This window comes from Grammomys surdaster, unplaced genomic scaffold, assembly GCF_004785775.1.
Source record: "Grammomys surdaster isolate TR1022 unplaced genomic scaffold, NIH_TR_1.0 258, whole genome shotgun sequence".
Taxonomy (NCBI): domain Eukaryota; kingdom Metazoa; phylum Chordata; class Mammalia; order Rodentia; family Muridae; genus Grammomys; species Grammomys surdaster.
The window spans coordinates 2,425,815-2,440,492 of NW_021604699.1; the positions used below are offsets into that span (position 1 = coordinate 2,425,815).

Below are 14,678 nucleotides of genomic sequence, written 5' to 3' on the forward strand. Positions count from 1 at the left end.
AGTTTTGTTAGCCTTAAATTTAAATGTTTGAAAAAGACATGTATAATAATATATCTTCTGGGTTTGCTATTCTTAAGCAAGGTGTCATAGTTATTTGGAAAGTTTTCTTGCAGGTGTAAATGTCAGGAATGGATGGATGTCTTTGGACATGTAGGGAAGAGAGCCAGATTCAGAACTAAAACCTCTTCTAGAAGGAGCACTCTGACTGGTTGCTTGGCTTCCTCCACCTGAGGCTGATGGGAAATGATGGAGAATGAGCTCCTTCCTCCTCAAGTGTTGTCTTAGTCACAGTTTCTATCACTATGCTAATATACTATGCTCAAAAGCAACGTGAAGAAGAAAGATTTCACTTCATCTTACAGTTTGTGGTCAGTCTACCATCCTGGGAAGTCAAGGCTAAAACTTGGAGGCAGGATCCGATGCAGAGGCCATTGGAGGAAAGCTGCTTTCAGACTTGCTCCTCATGTTTTTGCTCAGCATGCTCTCTTATAAACCCCAGGTCTACCAGCCCAGAGATGGCACCACCCACAGTGGGCTGAGCCCTCCCACATCAATAACGAATTAAGAAAATACCCTACAAATCTGTCTACAGGCCAATGTTATGGAGAGATTTTCTCAATTAATAGCCTTCCTTCCCAGGTTTAAGTCTAGGTTTAAGTCAAGTGGACAAAAACAAACCAGCACAAGAACTTTAAAAATACATCATGTCAGTTGGACACGGGGCTTGCCATCTTGTGAGCCTCAGTACTTGACTTGGGGGAGAAGCCAATACAGGAGAATCACAAATTCGAGAGTGACTTAGTAATACTAGCTCTTAAAATAAAGGTTAAAAAAAAAGGCTCTTAATGTGACTCAAGAGTATATTGTATCCTGGGTTCAGTCCCCAGTAACTAGTGCACACACACACACACACACACACACAAATGCACACACACACACACACACACAAACGCACACACACATGCATACTCACACCAAACCAAAACTAAACTCCAAAGATACGCAGTGACGACTCTGTAGAATGTGACTATTTTTATCCTCAAGATTAAAGTAGTCCTAAATAGTTTCCTCACACCACCCTGGGACCAGTGAGAGAAAAGCAAAGTCACTGGTAACAGTTACGTACCCACCTAGCACCCAACTAGCTTCTGCTTCAGCAAAGTGGAATCACGAATTCGGGACTGCACACACTGCCTTTTAAATCTAAATAGGATGGAGAAGCTGCAGGCTTGCTCTCTGAAGTTTTCTTTCTCTACTAGTTGAGTAAATGAAGGATTAGCTTAGTGAAAAATATAAGTAAGCTATAGAAGAGCTGGCTCTCCCAAACTGTCTCAGCGCACTGTGCTACTCTCCAAGGGGCCAGTGTCCTTCCCTGTGACTCCATGTCTCTCAGGCTTATCTCAGAACTTACAGGACCTCCCTCTCTGGCTAATATTACCCCATGTATCATTAGCGTAGGAGAGAAGTTTGCAAGGGGAGATTTGGAGACATACGAGGTTTCTGAAAGTGAGCAAGTCTTTTATTTTATTTTTATCGGATATTTTATTTACATTTCAGATGTCACCCCCTTTCTCCATTTCCCACCCCCAGAAGCCCCCTATGCCAACCTTCCATCCTCCTTTTTGCTTTTATACCATTTTAATTACATGCAAGTATTAAGGTCAGTTCTAGGTTGAGGAAATAGCAATACAATAGATGCAAATAGTCAAGGAAGAAGCAAGACAATAAACACAGATAGTCAAAGAACAAGAAAGAACAAGAAAGGCAATAAAGTTCCATGATCACTGTTTCTAAGGGCTTATCAGGATGACCAAAATATTTGAGCCTACTTCATGTCCTAGCCCAAAGTCATTTTCATGTCTAAAGCCTACTTCTTTGTTCTAGCCTCAGATTTACATTCCTGCCTGAAATTACTTCTTTGTTCTAGCCTAAATTGCAGGTCTAATTTTAAGGTTTTTGTCTTTAAGCCCCCAACAGTGAGTGAATGCATACCCAGTGTGGTAGTGAGACCACAGCCATTTCCTAGTGAGTTTCCTCACTCCTTGTGCAGAAAGAATGCAGTACAGGGCAACCATCAAAGGCCAGGGGGCTCTCTGACAAAGGCTTGCAGATCTGACATGTGGTTTTCTATCAATCCACAAATGAATGGTAACTATGGTAGTGCTTACATTCAAAGTTGTAGAAAACACACTCATAAGTCATGTATCAAGAAAATAAAGTAAAACTGGAATTTTATTCTTCCCTGCATATCCCACCGTTGACTATTAGGGAATACTGCCGGCAGATATAATGTTGTAGGTATGAGACCCTTACCTGGTGACGACTTTCCTGGAGGGTTTCTGTGATTTATGCAGATAAAATGCCAGCCATTTTATACCAATCTTTCATATATTAAGTCTGGAAGAGAAGAATTAGTAAAGTGATTCATGACAGTGATCAGATTTTAATTTTTTAATTAACTGATTGTTAATCCTGTATATTAAGACTGCATGAGGAGAAAAGGAAGTCACTTGTTCCACACTGACAACATATTTTCCCTAATGTGGAGTTAAATTGTCTCAGACCCTGTCTTCCTGATGGTGGTCAGCAACCTTTCCAGTGTCTCACAGACACTCAGCAAGGGGGACAGGACTGCAGAAACGGACTCCGAAGTCATGTTGCCAGATGCGAACCCTAAGAGATTGGGTTTTTACTTAGGAATCTGTGGCGAAACTTTGCTAAATATTCTGTTTTTATTATGAGATTTATACAAGCGTTACTATACTGTCTTTTGAAATCTCCTATATAAAAAGCTTTTTTTCTGTTTTTCTTTTGTGTATAAGTAAGTCTGTGTGTTATATAAATGCTTCTCCTTAATAATATGAACATCCTTCTCTAATTTTGTCTCTGGATTTACATCCCAGAGCTACTTGTTTACTCCCCCAGCACTCTGAGAACATACACACGCACTGGGTAGGTTTATGTTCTCTCTATGAAGATGTTACGTCTCTGCTCGTTGCTGCCGTTAATCTGTTAATTTTATTTAGCATTATAGTTATACAGAACGTCTTCTGTCAGCACACTTAAAACAGCATTATTTGTTGATCATTTATTAGCCAGCATGCTCTGGGGGCCTTAAATCTCTTTCTCTTTTTTTCAGCTTCCTTTACAGCTACAATAAAATGTTTTGACGCTCACATGTATGCGTAAGTATTTTTATACTTACACAAACATCATCAATAGCAATCATCAAGTCCAAAATAGAATTGGTGAACTAAACTGTTTGCATGCTTATTAGTGTTGTGATGGATATGCATAAAATTTACAATAAAGTCTAGGTTTTTGCAAATTTCTTCTTTATGTGTTGCTTGGATTGGCACTTCTGTACCTGGGGATGAAACTGAGTTTCCAGTGCTTTTTGGGAGTTTTTCTACTCACATTTTACTTAGCAATTACCTTTGCTTGCTTTTTTCATTTGGGCAATTCCTAGTTTGTCATATTAAAGAGTGCATGCTATTTATAGAAGCCAATGTTTTACATGTAATGTGCGGCAAACGGCTTTCACCAGGTTGCAGTTTATCTCTGGGATTTATTTACTGTGCTGCTTTATTATCTAGTCTTTTTTTTTTTTTTAGATTCTAAGTTCAGCAGCAGCATCTGCTATGAATTCAGAAGATTCTGAAAAGGTAATTTTAAGCTGCAGAGTTACTGAGAAGGACTACCTAGCGGTGACACAGAAAAACCAATATGAAGATCATCTTGGTTATTGTATCATAACAGCAGGGTTTTGGCATTGTCTTCATTATCAAAAGATGTTTTCATAAGAAGATTTTCATTTAAAATGCTAGGATGTTGTAAGAGCTGCAGGCTCTCTCTAAGACTACGCTTTAGAAAGAGAATTCGGGAATCATCAGTGTTACAGTACCGTTCTTCAGCATGTTGTTAACAGTGGCAGGCTGAGGAAAGAAATGCAGAGTGGATTATGAGGACATTGACGAACAGTCTAAAGCAAACACACAGTGGAAGTACTAAACTGATAGAAACTAAAGAAAATTTCGAATGCATACTCAGAAAGCATCTTGAATTAATTAACCTAAAGCTTTTTAGACGTGTTATACATTTTCCCTCAGCTTTTCACTGTTGCTGTTGTTCTGCTTTATGAGTTTCTGGGCATTAATAAAAATAAAAATGATTTTTCTTACAAGTCAGTGATAACAAAACCCAAATACTTTCATTAGAATACTAAGAACCTAAGTCTGACTTTAATAGTATTTTTGACAAGAATCTACAAAGCCTGTGCACACAGGACAGTGCTTGTAATTTATGTTTTATATACTGCTTATAAATACATTGTTATTAAATGTTATTAAAATATAAAATACATATACTATGACTTTATACTTCTTTATCATATTGCTTAAAATTGTAGCAGCTTGGTCCTGTTAGCAAACCTCTTCTCTCAGCTGGTCAAGTTTCAGAAAGTATTTAAGACATCAATATGTAGGAAAGACTTCACATTCTCTTCCGACGCAGAGATAGTGACAGCAGCAAGCTGTGTGCAGTGAATGGCTGGGAAGTGTCATGGTATAGTGTGTTTTATTCATGGTATAATGTATGACATCATCTGAATGGAAAGAGAGTTATGTTTTTTCTCTTTTTTTATTGGATATTTTATTTATATTTCAGATGTAACCCCCTATCCCACCCCCCTCCTCCTGCTTCTATGAGGATATGTCCCCAACCACCCTCTCACTCTCACCTCCCCACCCACAATTTCCCCCACACTGGGGCATCCAGCCTTCACTGGACCAAGGACTTCCTCACCCATCTATGTCTGACACTGTCATTCTCCCCTACATATACAGCTGGAGCCATGGGTCCCTCCCTGTGTGCTCCCAGGCTGGTGGTTTAGGCCCTGGGAGCTCTGGTTGGTTGCTATTGTTGCTCTCCTCAACGGAGAAGTGAGAGAGAAGACTGAAGGAGCCGAAAGGGTTTGCAGCCCCATGAGGAAAGACAGTTATTAAACCCAGCTTATTGAAACATTCTCATTTAAGAAGAATTACACATGGAGTTAGAATCATGAATGGAATCGAGTTGAAAACCATGAAAAATGTGGGTCAAAGAGTAGAGAAAATTTCGATGATCAAATTGTAAGCATATGACATTCATTGGAAGAGGTACAATGAGATGTTTTAATATGTTTGGAAGACGAAAAAAAAAGGAAGTTGTCTCATGGCAAGCCTGGCTTTGTAAAGCTGATACATTGTTGCTTGTTAGCACTGACAAGCGTTTCACGTGTTTTGTGTACTGTTTCCTCTCCTCTCCCACTGCAAGGCTGGCATCTGAGTTGAATTTTGCCCCAAGCTTTCCCATAAGTGCTAGCTTCTGTATTATTAAAGCTGTCTGCAGGTAGATCCCAGCAGCAGGTAAAATTCATCACCGAGAAAACTGTGACAACTGTCTTGATGGGGGTGGGGGACATGATTCTGAGACACATTTCCAGAGAATCGAGGCTCGGCTCGGTCTTTTAGCCAACATCGACTATGCTCTGTCAAAACCAAAGGTATTTGGCTAGGTCTGTCTAACAACTGCCAGAAATCTGCATACATCAGGAGGAATCCTTCAGGAACCAAAACATTTGAAGATTCACTGGCTTAAATGACATCCCCGAGCCTGACCACTTTATACCTAGAACCTACTACAGTGTTTATAAACCAGGCATTAGGCAAGTAAGAGCCTGTTCTGAAAGCTGAGAGTAGGACATAATTTGAATTGGCATCTACACGCAAACCAGTTCATGCTGTCCTAGGGAAGAAACACGCATACATGCTACACAAAGACACTACCAACCAAATTACACTCCCGGCCCAACACCCTGCCCCCCCCCAATTTTAAAGCCCATCGCCTTTTTTTTTAATCTTTTATAAACCATCATTGTTTATCTTTCAGGTTGCTCTTGAACTCCTAATTCAAGGGGGTCTCCTGCCTCAGTTTCCCAAGCAGTTTCGACTATAGACTGCACTGTGTCCAGCTACATGTTTAGAAAGCTTGGTTGAGACACCAGTGCTCCCCGTGCTCCTCTGCTCCCATGCACATCAAATGGCATACTGACACAGTGTTAGTAGTTCCTCCAACTGATAGCTGAAGTTTCTAGATTTCTTATTAGTGTTCTTCAAGTCAAATGTTATGACTAAAACATCATCTTTCTTAATGTTCTTCCTTTAGAGATTTCAAATTATAACTTTAAATAAATTCTTAAACCATTAGCTTTCATCAAAAAGTAGGTTGCCTAGTGTAGGGCGGACAATGTAGCAAAGAACATGACTTTGCTTGGGCTGTGGATTATCGTGTATAAATCTTAAATCTCAGTTACCAGTATTTGGGTCATCTCTTTATCTCCATTGTTTCTTAGTATTCCAACTGATAACATGAAGATAGAGTAGAGATCATATCCTAAAGATTTATGAAGGTTAAATAAAGGATACTTACAGACTGAACACTATGTAGCATGTGATATATGATGAATAAATTTTAGGTTTATTAAAATGCTATATTATTTTGAGGAGAGGGGGAGTTCTCTGTATTGCCCTGGCTGTTCTGGAACTGGATTTGTAGAACTCAGAGACTCACCTGGCTCTGTCTCTGCCTGCATGCATCACCACTGCCCAATTCTAAAACACTGTTTTATACAAAGGCCATGAGAATAGCATCTAAGGTCATCATTTTAGGTGAGGCATGAGTACCACAGCATTTTTCTGTCTTTAACATGCTCGAATCACCCAGGAGCCCTGTGAAAATGCAGATTCTTATCCAACGAATCTGAGATTCTACATTTCCATAAATTCTCAGATGATTCCCAGGAGGCTGGGCTGTGAACTACAATGGTACCTGAGGTGACTAAGTAGTTGCTTCTCATTTGAAATGTGGAAAGCCAGAACAGAAAACAGACACCTGACTTGCCTCCACACATTAAAAACCACTGATTTGAGCCTTCAGCCTTTCATTGTCTTTGATTAATCTTTTCATTTTTACTTTTTTCCTAGGCAATATTTCTTTAGATTGAAAATAGCATTAATGTCTATGCCCCAGTGAAATCGACTTTAAGACGTGTGTGTGTGTGTATGTGTGTGTGTGTGTGTGTGTGTGTATGGGATGGGATGAAACACATGGATAGGTAGTTCTACTGTTACACTTTTCCTCTGGCATGAGGAATTTGCTCAGTGCTTTGTAAGAAGCTATGAGGGTGCACGGACATGGTCCATAATATTAAGGGAGTTCTCAGAAGGAACAGAAGAAACTGCCATTATAGGAGAACCAAACAATTCAGCCACACAAGACATGTATCTATCCACTGAACACTAGTGCATAGCACATAGCCTAACCAACAACTCTGCAGGGCAAAGACCGTTTTATGCTTGGACGTGTCCTCAAGGGCTGAGTGTCACTCTGTTCCATATAATTGCCTTTGCAAGAACCTGCTGCTGCTGACACCCATTTCACAGACAAGTCTTCATTTCTTAAAGCAGAGTATGATCTTTGATTCACAGAAAACGAGTGAACAGCTAAGCAACTCGGAGAGTTAATTAGCAAGCGGAGAGTCTCTTTATAAGCCAGCACATAGCCGCATGCATGTGTTTTCAATACTCTTGCCCTGCAGTTAACTGAAACACAGAGTTAAATTCATTGACCTAAAGTAAGACTTTTATCTCTTGATGAAGATCAAGGTGTCTTCTATGTATACAAAATGAGTAAGAAATCCATTGATCTAAACTAAAGGATCATCAATCATGTGATTTAAAGTCTGGAACACATCCAGAGTTAGGAAAGACACGCTGTCATAGAAGCAGTGAGGTCTCGTTGCTCATCTGTTTCCCAAACTTTTAAATATTATAAATGCAACAGAATCTAAGAGCTTCAAAATGCTTGAAAATGTTCTTGGGTGTGGGAGTAATAACAGCAGCTAGCAGGCTCTAGACACTTGCTCCTACTTAAGACCTTGAGAGGAAGCACCTATTGAGAAGCCAGAAAAAAAAAATTAAAGTAAGTGCTTCTAAGTCGACCTATAAAAATAAAGTAGAAAAAACCAATCCTACAGCCTTCAAACCACATGGCAAACTCTTTGTTATAAAAAAAAATTGAAACACTATTTCATTTTTCATATGCAAAGGAATTTTTCTTTTCTGAATATCTGCTATGAAGAGAATTAAGAATCAGCAAATATTTCATGGTAATACAGCAATGTCCATTTGTCATTTCTATGAATGTTCTAAATATAGACTTTGTTTTGTATTCCCATTTGTCAGATTTGATGTTAAAGTATAACCCTAATGAATGTTCTGGCAAATCTATACCACTTTGGATTCCTTGTCTGGAAGGGGAACTCTATATTTTAGAGTTTTTAGTGGTTTAGTAGTAGTCACTTGCCAAATCATTTGAATATTGCCTTCTGCCACTTAGGTAATACTGGTTAAAAGTAACAGTAGGTCATTAAATAGTTGCTTTTTAGAACCTAAAATTCAGGGAAAGTGTACAGGGATAGATAAAAGGCCCAAGAACAACAGCCTGAGCTGAGAAGCCAAAACGTGCAAATGGGACAGGAATTCCATCTCTGGTCCTAGAACAGATTTGAAAGCAAAATATAGCAGCTCTCAATTATCTGCTTTGGAAGGGCATTGTGAGAGCAGAGAAGCCACACATCTGTGCTTCAAACTATGCTTCAAAGTCCTTGGTGGCGAAGTACTTACTCTGCATTGGAATAAGTATAACATTAAACTTTTTTTTCTTGGCACAAGCAAAATTAGTTGTTACTGTTAATTAGTAACACAGGATCCACACAGTCATAAGTAGCGGCAGTCAAAGGCAGCAAAAATATGCTTTAAAGTAATGGGGACAATTCTTCCCCCAAACTAGACAGGAGACAAAGTAAATGAAAAAAGCAAAGAAATCCATGATGTGTCCTTCTTACACTGACCAGAGTAAGACAAGATGGACTGAAGTTCAGTAAGCCTGCCTCAGACACTGTGATGGGCAAATATTTTGTAAGCTTCCAGATGACAGGCTTTCAAGTGAGAGAAAACCCATTCTATTCTTAGGTGGTGTATGCTGAGTTAGTTAGTTAGTTAGTTAGTTAGTTAGTTAGACAGATGTTCAGTGAGTGTCAAGGAAGCGCAGAACTAAAAATCAAAACCTTGTGAAGGGGAAAAATAAACCAATATCAACAACAAAAACATGAGCAAACTAAAAACAAATATCCAGGAAGAGAAAAAGGGCTCAGAAAATTCAGTAAATTTTAACACCTTGCAACTTAAGGCTCCTCCCTAAACCATAAGCATTATATATTATAAATTATAAGAATCGTCACCTGTGACTTGAGGATGGACCCGTGGAATTCTCACTAAGAAACGTTTGACCAGAAATGATAATAGTTTCGAAGACTCTTATCATTGGATAATAAGGCAACCAATTGAGACTTTTATTTTGTCAGCAATAACCAAGAAGTGACTGTTTTAAATGACTGTAAGAGACCTTCTAGGCAGTGACCAGAGACTTGGAATTGTCAGACAAATAACAACACTCTTAATATCATGCAGCTAATTCAGGGTAAGAACATGGAGGTTTCCTGGATGTTAGCAGGAAATCGATCCTGTGGATAGAGAAGTGACTAAGTGGGGCTACAATGGCTTCAAAGTGCCATGGGAGACAGGCAAACACGACAGGTAGAGTTTGTTTGTTTGTGCTTTTAACCAAGGAGATGGAACACTAAAACAAGCTTCTTGGGGTTCTTATATTTGTAAAGAGAGTTAAGGCTTTTGCTAGGGGCAATAAATCCAGGGACTCCGTGGTGTGGTAACTATCAGGAAATCATTTTAGGAATGAAGTACCTTGAGAAGGGAAACAATTACTGACTGAAGAGAGCACGCTGTGAGGCTGGATCTCTCTCTCTCTCTCTCTCTCTCTCTCTCTCTCTCTCTCTCTCTCTCCTCCAGGAATGACACAGGAAATTAATGTTGCCAACTTCCAAATGAGACCTCAGGGCACACAGAGTGCCCAAACTTTCCTTGAAAAACAAACAAAAAGAAAACAAGAAGTCTCCCTGGAGTTGATGCTGGGTCTTTACGCTTAAGAAGAACATGGACAAACAAGGACACCCATAGCCTATTCTCCTATGCTGGACAAGGGGACAGGTGAAGCCTTGGGTAGGATTGGCTTAAATTTTCTCAAGACCACAGCAGTCTGAGAAGTTGCGGAAACAATGGGCTAAACGTTTCTGGGGAATGGGAAATGAGGGAGAAGAGTGGAGAGCCCTGCGCTCCGTTCAATGCTGAAACGGAACCACTGAAATCCTGTGGGGACTACAGGCCAAGTCGGCCTGCTGAGGGACAGCCACCAGCTTCTCCCCACTTCTGACTGAGGAATCAAAGAGTGACTGGGAATACCTGTGGTGATAGAGTTTGGCCCACCTACTGACTGTGATCCTATGACCCACTAGTAGAACCAGCAGGGAGAGAAAGGAGACAAGGTAGTGCGGGGGTCATCAGGAAACAAAGAGGTGAGGCTGGGAACAATCTTAACTTAAGCTATATATATATAAAAAAAAAAAAAGAGCACAACTTCAAATGGTTGGCCCCGCGGTCATACAGGCCACGGTTAAATTCAGGTCACAGCTAAAATACAACAGTTATTTAAAAACACGGAGGAAAACTGGCTTGCTTTCCTCCCATTTCTGTAGATTTCTAGCCTGTACTCGAAAGAGTTTGATCAAAACATTATGACTTCTTTGGACCACGCTGCAAACGAGCGCACTTTCCTCCCACCTGATCCGGAGAAGGGCAGCCCGCTCCAGGCTCAATTCACTGGCCGGGAATGAGCTCGCTCCCCTGGGTCCCCCGGGTCCTTCGTGCCCAGTACTCTGGATTCAGATGTGGTGACAAGGAACCGACCCCTCCCGCCCCTGATCACCACGCTAGCGGGACGCCTGGGCTGGGACTCACCCGGGAGAGCAGCAGAGCTAGGAGAGTCGCAGCGCTGGTACCGGCCACCCCAGCGACCCGTGGAGCAGGACTCAAGCCCCGAGTCCTCTCCAGCCAGACAGCATCATCCAGTCCCTCCCAACAGCCTGGTGATCAGCAGTGAGGCACTTCCATATTTATAGCCTAGGGGGCGTCGCTGCTCCGCAGGTTCCAACCCTGAGGCTCAGCTTTGCACTCCTCCCGCGCCCCGCCCCGAGACCCTCTGTCCAACCCTCTTCCTCTCCAGTTTCTGACTGAGCCTTCCTGGCTGCCAGTCACTTGGTGTCGCCTTCCAGATCCACACTCAGCTGGTCCTGAATCCCTCATCCCAGCCTGAAGTGTTGAAGATGGAGGGAGGTGGGCGAAAGGCCACATGAACTGACACCAAGATAAACGCTCCACTTAGAAAGAAAAAAAAATCTTGGAAAACTTTTAAGGATGAATTAGGGAACTCCCTTGTCTTTGCTGTGGCTGACTTAAAAATTTGACGCCTGTGTTGTGGATTACAGATGGCATGGATTAATTTCAAAGATGTAAAATAAAAGATTATCAGTTCCTCCTAGTTTACACGTGGCTCGAGCTGCATTTATTTAAAAATAAAAACAGACTGCCAAACAAAATAGCACAAAATATTTGAGAACAAGATGAACTCAATTCTAAATTTCAAAAGAAAGAAAGAAGAAAAGAAAAAGGGAAATACATTTCACAGTGCATCACGAGGCCAGAATTACTCTGATACCAAACTCAGTCAACACAGTACAAGCCCACTTCAGACTAACAGCGTCTATGAATGGAGACGTAAATCAACAATGAAGTGCTAGCAATTCAAATCCGGGGATGGGGGGATATTGAGATCAGGATGTGCCCTGCTCTAAGTTACTCCACACTGTGCAGACCAATGGCTTTCAAACTGCAGAGACTGTATTTTACAAGCAGCATTGGCTCCATTTAGAGTGAAAAGCAGTAGAACTCTGCACATCTGTGATGGGCATATCAACACCATCTGCCTGGCACCAGTCACAAGGCACAGACAGATTAACAACTTATTCCTTAAAGCAGAAAGGGCCTCCCTACCTAACAACAACAACAACAAAATCAAAGTAAATTGAGGCTATAGCTGCATATGCAGATGTTAATATCAAACCAGGGAAACCAGGAATGCCAGCACACTGGACTCGCAAGACTGGAAAAGGGTATAGATCTCTTACCTGAGCCCCACGAACAGGAGAAGCCATAAGGCTTCAGTGGTAAGAAGCCCTTATGTTACCATGCTGTGTGCATCAGAGAATGCCCAACCCTCCCAGGGGCTTCAACTTAGCTCAGTCCCTGCTGTGATGTGGCTGTTCTATTTGAAGTGATCCATCTGCCAACTTGTCTGTCTCTACCTGCCATGGAACTGTCTGCTGGGCTGAGTCCTGCACTTGCCATCTAAAGCCTCTGCCCATGGCTCAGCTCAAACCTTGACTCTTAGCAGCAGACTGCCAGCATCGGGTTATCATATTACCATAGAGACCCTTTCTGACCCTTGAGCCACTCTGTCTGCTTCTCAAGTGTCTTTACAATTCCCTGAGCCTGTTAGATACTCTTCAATCCTATATAGCCAATCTGTAAACTACGTGTGTGTGTGTGTGTGTGTGTAGTATGTGTGTGATGTATAGTGCATAATCTGAAAATTAATGTTCATAGGTAAGATTGGAATAAAAAGAGTCTGTGTTTCTGTATTTGCCTGGTCAGCTTATCAAGGAATTAGATACTACTTAGCAAATTGATTCTTACAAAGTCAATATTCCTTGTGAGTTTATTGGTATCCAATAAATTCTGATGTTGTGAAAAGTCACAGACATGTTAGTTGAATCTTTGTAAAGGTATAAACTCAGTTTTTAAAAGTGTAGACGGTCTTCTAGCATGAAACCTAGAACAATGACTCTGCTGGAAGAGAACAGAAGCAGTACCCTACAGGAGAACAAGTTCAGGAATGGGCTTCCTGAATTCTGTTCCCTCCAGAATTAAGGCCAACAACTGACAAATGAGACCTGTGCATGAGTCTTCTGCACAGGGAGAGAAACAGAAACAGCCAAGTGAGTGAGGTGGAAGCCCATAGAGTAGGAGAGAATCTTTTCCAGTTATACATTACTTTCCAAAATATATAAATTATTTAATTATATATAATATATGATATACATATAAATTATATATAATATTTAACATGTGACATGTAACATATAACACATAAAATATATGATATATGACATGACATTTGTCATATGCAATGATATAACATATATTAGCATATAACATAATATATAAATTATAGGATTAATTTTGAAAATATATAAATAACTCAAAAAAAAAACCCAGAGCCAAGAAAACGCAATTTAAAAACGGCCTCTGGATCTGAACAGAGTCCTCTAAAGAAGAGATAGCAAGGGCTAAGAAACATATTTTAAAACGTTCAACATCCTTAGCCATCAGAGAAATGAATGTTAAACTAGTTTAAGATTCCATCTTACCCCAGTTAGAATGGTGAAGAAAACAGCTGGTAGCAAATGTTATTGGGGATACAGGGAAAGTGGGGGACTTCATTCACTTTCAGTCAGATTGGGAACTGATACAGCCAATATGGAAATCAGTGTGGAAAATCCTCAAAGCTAAAAGTCCATCAGCCATATGCCCCAGCTACAACGCTCCTTGTCATACTCCCAAGGGACCCACACCTACTCCACTGCACTTGCTCCTCTGTGGTCATAGACACTCTATTCATTACAGCTAAGAAATGGAAACAACCTAAATGTCCTTCAACTAATGAATAGACAGATGATGGAAACGTGGCTCACAGACAGACACGATGGAGCACTACCTAACTCTAAAAAAGTAAAATAAAATCGTGAAATCTGTAGGTAAATGGATGGAACTAGAAAGTATTACTCTGAGTAAGGCAACCCAGATGTAACCTGAAATATCCTAAGAAACCAGGAAAACAGGAGATCACTGGCAGAGGGAAGGAGAAACCCTAGAGAGGGGGCAGCAGGAGACTACAAAATAGAGAAAATGAGGGAGACCTTTCCTGGAGAGTAAGAGGAGGGTAATAAATAGGGAGAGGGAAGAAATGAAAGAAGTAACAGTAGGAATATTTGAAAAGGCCATAGAGCAATATATTATTTTGTGAGCTTAGTTTAAAATGTGTGTGTGTGTGTGTGTGTGTGTGTACAATTAACTGAGTTATGCCACATGAGGTGATAACAATTTTCACAAGAGCCATACTCACTGTCTTAACCATGTTAACCAGTGTTAACCATGGGGAATCTTTTAAGTTGTTGGTCAGAGTTTTCCAAAACATATGGGCTGTTGGCAAGGCCCTTAGTTGTCCTCCAGTACTCAAAGGTAAGACCCTGTTTCTGAATACACCACACACACATTGCACACAGGAGTTGAAGAATCAAGTTGGAACTGACCTGCAAGCCTAAGGATTTGCTCGCATAATATCAGAAGGTGATGGCAGGCTGCCAAGGAAGAAACGGTAGAGCCTATGAACCACAATGGCTGGACTGGCCAGATATCCCCAGTGTGTAACAGCGACACTTTTATCTTGGAGTAAGCAACAGCTGCGTAATTCAAGTTAGGGCCCATGCCATAGCAAGAAATTCATGCCTAGTACTGTGCCTAGCTAACTACTGGTGGCTGAAGAAGTCA

General features: G+C 40.8%; 1 protein-coding gene across 2 annotated transcripts in view; it reads right to left on the bottom strand.

The window, feature by feature from the left end:
- LOC114627774 (type-1A angiotensin II receptor) overlaps positions 1 to 11,189 on the bottom strand; it is a 44,918-nt gene extending 33,729 nt beyond the window's left edge. The window contains exons 1-2 of one of the 2 annotated variants that reach the window (XM_028775682.1): positions 10,971 to 11,189; positions 2,314 to 2,397 (exon numbers count right to left, since the gene is read on the bottom strand). The gene's annotated coding sequence lies outside the window, so the exon portion shown is untranslated. The remainder of the gene's footprint in view (positions 1 to 2,313; positions 2,398 to 10,970) is intronic. The other variant, XM_028775683.1, reaches the window with a different exon arrangement.
- Between the last annotated feature and the right edge of the window lie 3,489 nt (positions 11,190 to 14,678).